The sequence below is a fragment of the Bos grunniens genome, chromosome 3, assembly GCF_055505025.1.
Source record: "Bos grunniens cultivar Pamir isolate PY7600 chromosome 3, Bosgru_T2T1.0, whole genome shotgun sequence".
Classification (NCBI taxonomy): domain Eukaryota; kingdom Metazoa; phylum Chordata; class Mammalia; order Artiodactyla; family Bovidae; genus Bos; species Bos grunniens.
In genome coordinates, this window is record NC_141167.1 from 64,273,897 (window position 1) to 64,286,523 (window position 12,627).

Here is a 12,627-nt window from a genome sequence, read left to right on the forward strand (position 1 = left end):
TTTTGGAGCCCAAAAAATAAAGTCTGACACTGTTTCCACTGTTTCCCCATCTATTTCCCATGAAGTGATGGGACCGGATGTCATGATCTTCGTTTTCTGAATGTTGAGCTTTAAGCCAACTTTTTCACCCTCATCTTTGACTTTCATCAAGAGGCTTTTGAGTTCCTCTTCACTTTCTGCCATAAGGGTGGTGTCATCTGCATATCTGAGGTTATTGATATTTCTCCCGCTAACTTCATTCCAGCTTGTGCTTCTTCCAGTCCAGCGTTTCTCATGTTGTACTCTGCATATAAGTTAAATAAGCAGGGTGACAATATACAGCCTTGACGAACTCCTTTTCCTATTTGGAACCAGTCTGTTGTCCCATGTCCAGTTCTAACTGTTGCTTCCTCACCTGCATACAAATTTCTCAAGAGGCAGGTCAGGTGGTCTGGTATTCCCATCTCTTTCAGAATTTTCCACAGTTTATTGTGATCCACACAGTCAAAGGCTTTGGCATAGTCAATAAAGCAGAAATAGATGTTTTTCTGGAACTCTCTTGCTTTTTCCATGATCCAGCAGATGTTGGCAATTTAATCTCTGGTTCCTCTGCCTTTTCTAAAACCAGCTTGAACATCAGATCTCTTAGAAATCTGTAAAGTTAGAGTTTTCGATCTCTGTAGAAAATCTGATGCTATGATGATATTTGTTCCTCTGGTTGATAATACAACTCAAGGGTTAGGGTGTTATGGCCCTGCTGAAGGATTAACTAATTTTACATCTAATTTAGCCATCTATTCAGCATTCCTTTTTCTAATGTCGATATATCATTACACTGAGTCATCTTTATTATTCTGCCATAAATGAATTAAATAAAACCTTGACACAAGTTATCTATTGTATGAGAGTTATCTTTCTAACAGTGTGAAAAGTATACTTTGATACTCAATCAGCATTTAACAGAATTTGCAATCGTAGAACAATCCCATTTTAAATAACTGCCTTGTCTGAGTTGGGATTCCCCAGAAGTAGACCTTAGACAAGAATTTGAGCACAGTAGCTTATCTTGGAGGTACAAGGACCACTGGAAAGGAAGCGAGGAAGTGACTCAGACAACTGAAGTGAAGGGGCTCAGAACATGCCACCCTGATACATGCCCCTTTGGCAGATGGATTATTTTGACCTGAAGACAATCAAGACCCAGCAGACTCAATAGAAGTGTTTTACCTCCTCTTTAGATGCCAAAAAGAAAGTAAAAATTATCCCATTTGTGAGGGAATTCTACATTTAAAAAATAAATTTCCATTAGAAAGAGTACTTCTTTCAGGAAGAGAGCTACTGCCAGAGATTACAGGTTTTTGTTTTGGTTTTTTTTCTCACTTAAGAGACATCTGTAAAGCCAGGCAAACTTTATTTATCATGCGTTTCCTCCTCTCGCATTCCAGGGAATTACCTCCTCCGCCAGCAGCCCCTCGGAAGTCCAAACCCCTTCCCCTACTTCAGGATGGTATGTAAGACTTGTAAAGCTCTGCTGCTGCTGCTGCTGCTAAGTCACTTCAGTCGCGTCCGACTCTGCGACCCCTGAGATGGCAGCCCAGCAGGCTCCCCCGTCCCTGGGATTCTCCAGGCAAGAACACTGGAGTGGGTTGCCATTTCCTTCTCCAATGCATGAAAGTGAAAAGTGAAAGTGAAGCCGCTCAGTCGTGTCCAACTCTTAGCGACCCCATGGACTGCAGCCTACCAGGCTCCTGCGTCCATGGGATTTTCCAGGCAAGAGTACTGGAGTGGGCTCTGGTACGAGGCTAAGTAATTTTAAAACATTGCCCTGTTAATCTGTCTTTTAAATTCTTAGACAAGCTACAGAACCTAGAAGGTTAGAAGGGAGAATTTTTCCTCCCCCACATAAGACAGCTAACAGCAGTTTGTGGAAAGATAAGCAGAAGCACATTAAACATTTCAGGAATTTATCTGGGCAAAAATTGATTTGAATTCAGTAGTGCCAAAACAGAAGTGGTTAGGAGTGCTCCACTGACAGGAGCTAGGGGAAAGACTTCTATGGAGAAAAGACAAAAGTGACGCACAGAAATTATTTGATTTGGTATAGCTTAAATTGTATTATTTGGAAAAGCCTAATTAACTATTTGGGCTTCCCTAGTGGCTCAGTCGGAGAAGGCAATGGCACCCCACTCCAGTACTCCTGCCTGGAAAATCCCATGGATAGAGGAGCCTGGAAGGCTGCAGTCCATGGGGTCGCTGAGGGTCGGACACGACTTAGAGACTTCACTTTCACTTTTCACTTTCATGCATTGGAGAAGGAAATGGCAACCCACTCCAGTGTTCTTGCCTGGAGAATCCCAGGGATGGGGGAGCCTAGTGGGCTGCCGTCTCAGGGGTCGCAGAGTCGGACACGACTGAAGTGACTTAGCAGTAGCAGTGGCTCAATATGGTAAAGAATCCACCTGCCAATGTAGGAGACTCAGGTTTGATCCCTGGGTTGGGAAGATTCCCTGGAGGAGGAAATTGCAACCCACTCCAATATTCTTGCCTGCGAAATCTCATGGAAAGAAGAGCCTAGAGGGCTACAACCCATGGAATCCCAAAAGAGTTGGACATGACTTAGCAACTAAACACCTAATAACTATTTGTGATTAATTGCCCCTAGTTTCATATTCTTGGTCTTGAGGCATTACAGACTGAGGTTTTGGTCGGCTTATATACACTTTTAAGGCCTTAGAACCACCTCAGTCTAATGGCCTACTTGTTTGATTAATTTGAGAGTAGATCATTATGTCTGCTACCATTGTGGGTGATGTTGGAGCTTAATCCCATAAGGAAACTATATAAAACATGGTGTCAGAATTATCCTACCCAAAGAAGATGGAACTGGAGTATTTATATGCCAATCCCTGAGTCATTTATTGAGGTCTGTTCCTGAATAGTATTAATTCTCCAGTGCTTCCTGCCTGCTCAGTGGCAGCTCATCTCAGTTTTGGAGAAAGTTCTCAGGCATAAAGAGATAGATAAAGGCATTTGAAAATCTTGAAATTTACTGAAATAGTAGAGTCCAAGGGATGTAGGCAGGGCACTCAAGGATTTTTTCTGACTTAGAGAAAAAACATTTCCACTTATCATGGAATAGAACATAAATTAAATGCACCAACTTCTTCATTCTTGTAACCTGAATGGAAGTTTCCGATCAAATATTTTATCATCAGTTTTTTTACCAAGTATATAGGATTTTTCGTAATTAAGCAAAGTCCTTTACAAAGTGTTATCCTAAATTACTTGTTAAAATTATTGACTTAGTGTGGCTTTTTAAAAAACTAATAAATATTATTTATTTTAAGAAAGTCTTTAAAAACAAGGAGAAGACTAAGTATCCCACCATTAGATTTATAAAAGGAAATGGTCTGTGTAGCCTGATTGGTAGGCAATGTCCTTGTGAACTTAGGGAACTTTACCTGTGGTCCAGCTAAGCTCTGCAGCTCAGGCATAAGGAAGATTCACACTGAGGCCTCACTGGCAAGGTAGTGTGTCCTGTGGACCCAGAGAGTGAATAAAATACCCCCTCAATAGAGACGTGGGAACAAAATAATAAGATGCTTAAATATTTGCCCAGTGTGTTTTCTATTTGTTTTCTTGACCCCAGATTGATTGATTGTCTGCTTCAATGACCATGCCTCCAGTCTAGAAAATACTGTTTCTTTACAGTTTTGCCCAAATTACAAGGACAGAAATGAACTTCCACCCCACCTTCCTTGCATTCATTCACACACACGCACACAAGCACACAGACACAGAGGCAGGAATTCAGTTCTTCCCCTTAGGCCTCCTCCTACTCTCCCCAGATATTTCTCAAAGGGGATTCCATGTGGGCTCCTGAAACACTCTAGCACCTGCATCCCCCCACAGCAGCGCCATGTTTCTCCTGCTTGGCTCCCACCCCATTTCCTATGAACAGCTGTCACCTGGTCCTTGTCCCCCTCTCATGCCTCACAAAGACTCACTGGAAAATAATCCTTTCTGTTTGTTTCACTCAGAGACCAATCAGGATGGAGATCCATGCCATTCACCCCACCTCTCCCCGCTCCTTCTCTGGCCTTGCCCTGATCCATAACACTTCTCTCCTTCCTGAGTTACAATGCTGAAGTTCCCCGGCACATCAAGGAACATAAACACTTACAAATGATGATGGGAGACAATAACATTAATCTATCTCTTCTGGTGCAGACCTACAGCCAGAATTTACTAGCCAGTCCTCCAATCTAGCATCACTGATTACCAAAGCCACAAGCAATAACTGAACTAGAGGTAACAGCTCCAGTTTATCTGATCTCTCTGTTGCTATTACTCAGCAAACATCCTAATATAAACCAGTTTTGTTTAGGCACCAAGTCATGTCCGACTCTTTTGCAATCCCACGAACTATAGCCCATCAGGCTCCTCTGTCCATGGGATTTCCCAGACAAGAATATTGGAGTGGATTGCCGTTTTCTTCTCCAGGCGATCTTCCTGACCCAGGGATCAAACCCATGTCTCCTGCATTGCAGGTAGATTCTTCACTGCTGAGCCACCAGGGAAGCCCCAGTATAAACCAGGCACTGTGCTATTGTGGGTATCCTAAGTTGCACACAACTTTTTTCTTCATTCTCCCTATTGCTATTTCAGTTCATACTATCATCACCCTGATCACCTAAAGCATCTGCCTGCCATGTGGGAGACCCGGGTTCGATCCCTGGGTTGGGAAGATCCCCTGGAGAAGGAAATGGCAACCTACTCCAGTATTCTTGCCTGGAGAATCCCATGGACAGAGGAGCCTGGTGAGCTACAGTCCACGGGGTCACAAAGAGTCGGACACGACTGAGTGAGTTCACTTCACAAACCTAATGTATTCTCCATATTGTTGCTCAAATAACTTTCCAACATAAACATTTGATCACGTTCTTCATTTCTCTTTGAAAATCTGTAATGCTTTCCTGCTGAACTGACAATTAAGTCCTAAGACAGTAAAAAGCTTCAGTCCGTTCAGTTGAGTCGCTCAGTCGTGTCCGACTCTTTTCGACCCCATGAATCGTAGCACACCAGGCCTTCCTGTCCATCACCAACTCCCGGAGTTCACCCAGACTCACGTCCATTGAGTCAGTGATGCCATCCAGCCATCTCATCCTCTGTTGTCCCCTTCTCCTCCTGCTCCCAATCCCTCCCAGCATCAGAGTCTTTTCCAATGAGTCAACTCTTCTCATGAGGTGGCCAAAGTACTGGAGTTTCAGCTTTAGCATCATTCTTTCCAAAGAAATCCCAGGGCTGATCTCCTTCAGAGTGGACTTGTTGGATCTCCTTGCAGTCCAAGGGACTCCCAAGAGTCTTCTCCAACACCACAGTTCAAAAGTATCAATTCTTCGGCGCTCAGCTTTCTTCACAGTCCAACTCTCACATCCATACATGACCTCAGGAAAAACCATAGCCTTGACTAGATGGACCTTTGTTGGCAAAGTAATGTCTCTGCTTTTCAATATGCTATCTAGGTTGGCAATAACTTTTCTTCCAAGGAGTAAGCATCTTTTAATTTCATGGCTGCAGTCACCACCTACAGTGATTTGGGAGCCCCAAAAATAAAGTCTGACACTGTTTCCACTGTTTCCCCATCTATTTCCCATGAAGTGATGGGACTGGATGCCATGATCTTCGTTTTCTGAGTGTTGAGCTTTAAGCCAACTTTTTCACTCTCCTCTTTCACTTTCATCAAGAGGCTTTTGAGTTCCTCTTCACTTTCTGCCATAAGGATGGTGTCATCTGCATATCTGAGGTTATTGATATTTCTCCCGGCAATCTTCATTCCAGCTTGTGCTTCTTCCAGCCCAGCATTTCTCATGATGTACTCTGCATATAAGTTAAATAAGCAGGGTGACAATTTACAGCCTTGATGTACTCCTTTTCCTATTTGGAACCAGTCTGTTGTTCCATGTCCAATTCTAACTGTTGCTTCCTCACCTGCATACAAATTTCTCAAGAGGCAGGTCAGGTGGTCTGGTATTTCCATCTCTTTCAGAATTTTCCACAGTTTATTGTGATCCACACAGTCAAAGGCTTTGGCATAGTCAATAAAGCAGAAATAGATGTTTTTCTGGAACTCTTTTGCTTTTTCGATGATCCAGCGGGTGTTGGCAATTTGGTCTCTGGTTCCTCTGTTCTTGTAAAAAGCTTACAAGACTCTTTATGATCTAACTTCTGTTCGTGCAGAAGTCTCCTATCTCTGGCCTCCCTGTGATATTCCCCAGACATGCTAGATTCCCTCTACTCAATATTCTCTCTGTTTACAAGAATATTCTCTTCCCATACCCTCCTTCCTTTTCTTATTCCAACAAGGCATAGAAATTTCAGCCTATACATCATGTCCCCTTGGAAGCTTCCTTTGACCCAAGGCTGGGTTAGATTCCTGCTGCGGTTGACTCCTTTGGAGGTATCGAATCAACCCATAAGCTGTGCTTTTTTTCTGAGCACTGACGCCCACTGGCACCTCCCCCATTGTTTACAGTCAGTGGCTCCTAGCAGCCATGTTTCTACCCTCACCCTGCCATATTAGACCAGGACCCTCACCTAAGTGGGCGCATAAGTTTCTCTGCCACATGAACTTGAAATAAGGACTTAGAGACAGGCATCCAGTCTCTTGGTAAGGGAGCAGTTGACAAACTCAGGAGCAAAACGTGGGCTGGTTATATTTCTCTGTGAGAACAGGAAAGCAGGAGGCCCAGCTGCAGCAAAAAAAAGAAAGAATGCAGCCAAGCTGCAAAGTAAGAGTACTTGTGAGGCCCAGTGGTTTTCCAGCTCCTGCTTCTACTACCATCTGACATACCTCTACACCTTATTACAAAATTCCTCTTTTGCTTAAGAAAGCACTCAGTTGTTTTTTGTTTCTCATAACCAAAGAGTATTAGCTAATCTATCCTCCCTGTGCTTATTTATCATACTCCTCAATTGCCTGTTCACTATTTTGTATCCTTCATCAAATTTGTAACCCCATTAGAGGCAAAAACTATGTTTCATTCATTGTTATTATACTCCAAATAGTTTAATATATTAGTTTTCACAAACTTTTTTTTGAATCATGGTAATAACTAATACTTCAGTTCAGTCACTCAGTCATGTCCGACTCTGCGACCCCATGGACTGCAACACGCCAGGCCTCCTTGTCTATCACCAACTCCCGGAGCTTGCTCAGACTCATGTCCATCAAGCTGGTGATGCCATCCAACTATCTCATTTCTGTCTTCCCCTTCTCCTCCAGCCTTCAACTTTTCCCAGCATCAGGGTCTTTTCCAATGAGTCAGTTCTTTGCATCAGGTGGCCAAAATATTGGAGTTTCAGCTTCAGCATTAGTCCTTCTAATGAATATTCAGGACTGATTTCCTTTAGGATGGACTGATTTGATTTCCTAGCTGTCCAAGGGGCTCTCAGTAGTCTTCTCCAACACCACAGTTCAGAAGCATCAGTTCTTCAGTGCTCAGCTTTCTTTATAGTCCAACTCTCACATCCATACATGACTACTGGAAAAACCATAGCTTTAGGGCTTCCCAAGTGGTGCTAGTGGTAAAGGACCTGGCTGCCAATGGAGGAGATGTGAGTTCGATCCTTTGATCCCTTGATCTTTAAGATCCCCTGGAGGAGGGCACGGCAACCCACTCCAGTATTCTTGCCTGGGAAATCCTATGGACAGAGGAGCCTGGTGAGCTATAGTGCATAGAGTCGCAGAGTCAGACACAACTGAAGTGACTGAGCACACAAGCACACACACACACACACACACACAATAACTAATACTTATTGTGCGTTGTATGCCCTAAGAAGTAATTACTATTTTTATACTCATTTTACAGATTAGAAAATGAAGGTGCGGAAAGATTAAGTTACTAGCCCAAGATCACAAAGGTGCTAAGTGGTAACTGTACAAGTCTATACGATGTGGCTCCAGAGACCATGCTTTCAATCGCTGGGTCACAAAGATCACCAGAAATAAGGCAAAGGGGAAAACAGGGCTCAGTGCCTGTGCTTCAGTAGTTTATAGACCTGTCTTCAGTCTTTCTGTGGTTTTTCACATTTTTCAGTGACACCCATCGTGCACCTACGTCGTTATTGCTTACATTCCTCTCCTGTCTACTACTATTTATCCCGTAAATGTCTCATCTCCTCAACTATGTAGGAAGTTCTTTGAGGGCAAGGACTGAGACTTAATTTCTTATTATTGCCCCACTTTGATTAAGACTTTTATTTCCATTAGAGAAAAACCTAACAAAAACTGGTTTAAACAATCAATGGATTTTATTTATTCTCAACTTCAAAAGGTCCAAAGGTAGGTCTGACTTTGGTAAAGGCTTGATCCAAGATTCAGCCATGTCACCAAGGTCCCTTTCCTTCCTTCATCTTGTCTTCTCTGAAAGATGGCTTCTGTAGTGGCCCCAAATACCTGCCAACAGCAGTTCGGACTTCTTGCCTTCCTTACTTGTATCTAGCAGAGAAGAGAAAGCATTATTTGTTTTGCGTGTGCAAAGTTGCTCAGTTGTATCCGACTCTTTGTGACCCCATGGACTGTAGCCTGCCAGGCTCCTCCATCCATGTAATTTTCAAAGCAAGAATACTAGAGTGGGTTGCCATTTCCTTCTCCAGGGGATCTTCCCAACCCAAGGATTGAACCCAGGTCTCCCGCACTGCAGGCAGACCCTTTACCATCTGAGCCACCAGGGAAGCCCCTATTTGTTTTAATATCCCTAACAAATTCTTGTAATTTAATTTAAAGGGATTAAATAATTCCAATAATCACTGAATCAATTATTGTGGCTCTGTGTGTGTGTGTGAGAGAGAGAAAGAGAAAGAGGGAGAGAGAGAGCAAGAGACGGCTAACTGGTTTAGTCTTGCTCACCAACTGAATCACATGAAATGAGCTCCTAGAATCATGTGGGGTGCCCAAACCAAACTGGAGGGTGTTGAGAAGAGAAAGGCAGGGATTGAGTTTACAGCTCCTCTCTCCATTGCTCCTCAGAGAATCTCAGGGTTGGAAGGGACTTGGAAAATTGATCAGTACAGCCTCTCTTACGATGCTTCTTCCTGAAATACTCCTTTTCAGCCTTTGAAGATACAGGTGTTTGGATCCAGACCCTGGAGATCCACGACCCGGTTCAAGTTCATTTAGAGCAAACCTAACCTAACCTCTCTTCTCCTTAGCAACTCTTTTCATATTTGCAGCCCACTGCCCTGCTTCCCTTCAGCTATTCCAATAAGCAGGGTTTTATGATCCTTCACCACCTGTTTGGTTTGCTCAGCCCCTGGGGAAGTCTTTATGTTGGGAGGGAGATTTCCCCTCCTACTGCTCTGGGCCCAGCTCTTTTTGGTGGTGGAGAGATTGTTTCTTGTTGCTGTGGCCCATGAAGATTTGATTGGGGTGGTTGGTGTGCCTAACAAAACATAACAGGGCTGGTAAATGTCAAGTTCTCAAAAATGTATCTGTGGCTATTTTCCCCTTGAAATCATATTTTTGCTCTCTGGAGGAAAGGGAAGATGTGGTCACAGTTCTGTCTTTAGTGGGTGTCCCAGAACGAACAGAAATCCCTAGCTGCTGGGGACTGTAATCTGAGGAAGGAAATCCACTTGTGGCCTTAAGAGCCATTTGCAGAGGGCATGAGTGTAAACACAAACTGCTTTAAGTTCAAAAGCCCAACATGGTCCTTAATTTGCTTCAAAGGACTGTCTCCCCTCCCATGAGCTTTTCCTCAGCTGCAGGCCAAGAGAAGGGGAAAATGAAAGCTCAGATGTGAGCACAGTGCAGCCAGGGACCGCACCAGCTCACCAGGAGAGGGACAGCTGTGCTCTGTGTATGGGGCCGCTGGGACATCCAATGAGATTCTGCTGCTACATGCTAAACTTCTTTTGGTACAGGCAAGAAGAGAGGAGAATGGGCACTTCATCACATGAAAGGAGACATCAGAGGAGGTTTGTTTTGTTTGAAGCACCCTCAATCCTTCTTTGCTTTAAAAAATTGAAATGTGATTGTTGAAGACAAGAGCAAGGTTCCAGTTTAAAAACTGGGCAGCAGCAGGCAGGGGCCTCTCATTTTCTGTCTGGAAAGCAGGGGAAAAGGGCCTTCTCTCCTGGCCCTGAGCATCTCTTGCTTACACTGGCTTTTTGAAGGGGACACTTAGGAATGTCAGTGTGCTGCTTGGGCTTCACAACCCAAATTGTTCTATGTTGAAGCAAACAGGGATCTGTTTGGAGGAGGCACTGGTGCCCAAGCTGAGCCCCTACTTTTCTTGAGAGTAGAAAATTGGAGGATCTCTGGGTTCATCAGTGATACCTTTCTCATTAGCACCGCCTCACTTGGTTAAGACCCCTCCTCCGAAGAACCTTCACTTACCATTCTACATACCTATTTTTCTCTCTCTGCCCTTGCTTGTATTTAGCATCTTAGCATCTGAACCATCTTTTCTAATTATCTCTCCCCATAAAATCTGAAGGGAAGGGCAGATAGTCACTGAGCACTCTCTAGGGACCAAGCACAGGGCTGGGTACTGAGCATCCACACAGCTCTGCGTGATATTTCCTCTTGTCCTGTTTCACAAATGAGGAACACTTAAGTTGCTCACCCCAATCCCAGAGCAAAAGGTATGGAGCCAGGATTTTTACTCAACCTCTAGGACCTTTTTCTCTGCTGCATCAGCAGGAATAGTCTCACATTTTTATATTCTCTTCAGCATGTGTTAGGTATGGAATAATACTCATCATTGCTAATTAACTACACATTTACCATGCCTATTTGAGATCTCTGATTGGTAGCTAACCAAGGGGATTTATAAATGGAAGAGGATAAGCTGTATTCTTCTTAACAGCTAATGATATTTTGTACTTCATTCCACATTATTTACCCAGATAAGTTTGTATTCCTGCCCACGATTCCTACCAACGTGCCTATTCCAATACCATAGATTAAGATAACAAATCTTTATGACTTCCACCCCCAGTCTGTGCCTTCTCTTCTGCCTTTTTTTCAGCTGTTCCCTGTGAGGGATAGAAATAGTTCTCAACTATCCTACCCTAGAAAGGAAGGATAGACAGTAATTGCGACAATGTCAACAGTCATCCACTGTGTGTGTCTGTGTGTGTGTAGCTACAATATGTGAAGCTGTTACTATGAGCCATACGAGGGCCTTCTCCTGACCTTTACGACTGAGGTAGGTACTATTGCTCAGTTTACCAGCTGCAGAACCTGAGGCTCAGAAGATCTTAACTTACTCACGCTCACATAGCTCGGAAAAGGCCTCACCAAGAGTCGGGCCCAGGGCTGTCGCATTCCCGAGCCGTGCTCCTAACCACTGTGCGTGGTGGTCTCGTTTCCTGTAGGTGGTGGTGATCAGCCCTTTCAGAGCAAAGACATTGAGAAGGGTCAAAGATAAAGCGAAATAAAACAAACAGGGGAGGTTGACAGACAGCATATTTGAGATGGAGAGAATGTAGGAAAACATTTCCCATGTGTAAAAATATAAAATTACTTTCTGAATATTAAGCCTTGTACAAACAGTTTCGTGACACCAGTGACTGAGAGAAAATACATTAACATGGAGAACAGACAGCAAGTTAATAATCTGAATCTTAAAGAGGCTTTTTTTTTTCTGACAGCTCAGAATTGTTTTATAAATTTTTAAGAAATGTTAATAGGTGTCTGACATGAACGATGAAAGGGGAACTATTTAGTATTACAAAATGAATTAAAGCTTTAAAATGTCTGTACACAATTATAAGTAGAAGTAAAATTGCTAAAATTGGAATAATGAATTGGGAAATTACTACTTCAAAAAACAGTGAGCAAGATCTGAAAGTCACCCCTCTACAAAGAAAATGCTCTTAACTGGGCTGGGCCTGGAAGTAGCATCCAAATTTTAGCTCAAGGCCCTGAGAGATAAAGCAGACTGAGCCTCTTAAAAGACGCTGGGGTTTGTGCAAAGAGTGGGGAGCAGCCTCTTGGCCAGCTACTGTGAGCTCTTCTTTCCTTCTCTCCTCCCCTCACTCCTTGGCCTCTCCCTTCCTTCTAGAAGTATGCTTTCGGCTGAGTTGCTGAAGGCATTCACTGCTTCTCACCAGCATGCTGACTCCTTCATCATATATTTCATACTGTTTTCCAAAATTACCGCCTTGTAAACTGAAGGCAATGGCAACCCACTCCAGTGTTCTTGCCTGGAGAATTCCAGGGACGGCAGAGCCTGGTGGGCTGCCGTCTATGGGGTCGCACAGAGTCGGACACGACTGAAGTGACTTAGCAGCAGCAGCAAACTGAACTGAAATGTAGTACTTTTGAAATCATAGTTCTCCATTGAAAAGTGCTCATGATGGTAAGTTGCTGCTTGATGATAACTTCACTCTTCAGAGAACAAATAATGGAATGAGCTCAGGAAAATGCTTATAGCACAGGGTGTCCACTTTCTTCATCTGTAGCAAACCCTACAGTGTAGAAATACCACCAACACCAAGAACTTCATTCTGTAATTTAGAATAGGAAAAATAAACTCTTCCAACTATCCATGTTTCACAGGAAAACATCTTAGAGTAGTTTACTTTCTATCTGAGGGAAGAATATAGGGATTCATCGACAGTTTTGAACTCACTGGG

The 12,627-nt window shown here is 43.4% G+C and overlaps 1 long non-coding RNA gene across 1 annotated transcript; it reads right to left on the reverse strand.

Annotated features, from left to right (window-relative positions):
• Positions 1 to 8,276: 8,276 nt before the first annotated feature.
• LOC147375724 (uncharacterized) lies at positions 8,277 to 11,382 on the reverse strand. The gene is made up of 2 exons (XR_015160388.1): positions 11,288 to 11,382; positions 8,277 to 8,482 (listed from the first exon to the last, which is right to left on the reverse strand). It is a non-coding gene; the product is annotated as an uncharacterized LOC147375724 (long non-coding RNA).
• Between the last annotated feature and the right edge of the window lie 1,245 nt (positions 11,383 to 12,627).